Below are 464 nucleotides of genomic sequence, written 5' to 3'. Positions count from 1 at the left end.
TATAGACGCTTATGAAATTTATACATAAATATTTGCTTAAAATAACATATATTTTTACATTCATTTATTTAACAAATAGGTTTATTGTCAATTAAAAGATTTCGGCACTATCATGCTATTAGCTGTCAGAAATGAAAGTGCTCACTGCCTGCTAGTGAAGTATCTGTCTGTCTGCCTGTCTGCCTGCATGCCTGTTGCTGGCCTGTCGATTCTTTGGCCACTGACAGCTAATACCATGACTGGCCGGAGCGAGCTATATGTCTGTCTGTCTCTCTCTCTATCTATCTATCTATCTATTACTCGAAAGTTCGCGCGTCCGCGCTAGCTAGTCGTGAGTAGAAAACACAAATTTAATATAAAAACATATTTCCTGAAATTGCAAATTATTTAAAATATAAAAATATAATTTTCAACAGAGAGAATTTATCAAAATAGAAAACAAAGGAAGTTTGAAGTTTAAAAAT

Source organism: Octopus bimaculoides, chromosome 6, assembly GCF_001194135.2.
Source record: "Octopus bimaculoides isolate UCB-OBI-ISO-001 chromosome 6, ASM119413v2, whole genome shotgun sequence".
Classification (NCBI taxonomy): domain Eukaryota; kingdom Metazoa; phylum Mollusca; class Cephalopoda; order Octopoda; family Octopodidae; genus Octopus; species Octopus bimaculoides.
Note: the sequence above shows the minus strand (reverse complement) of the source record.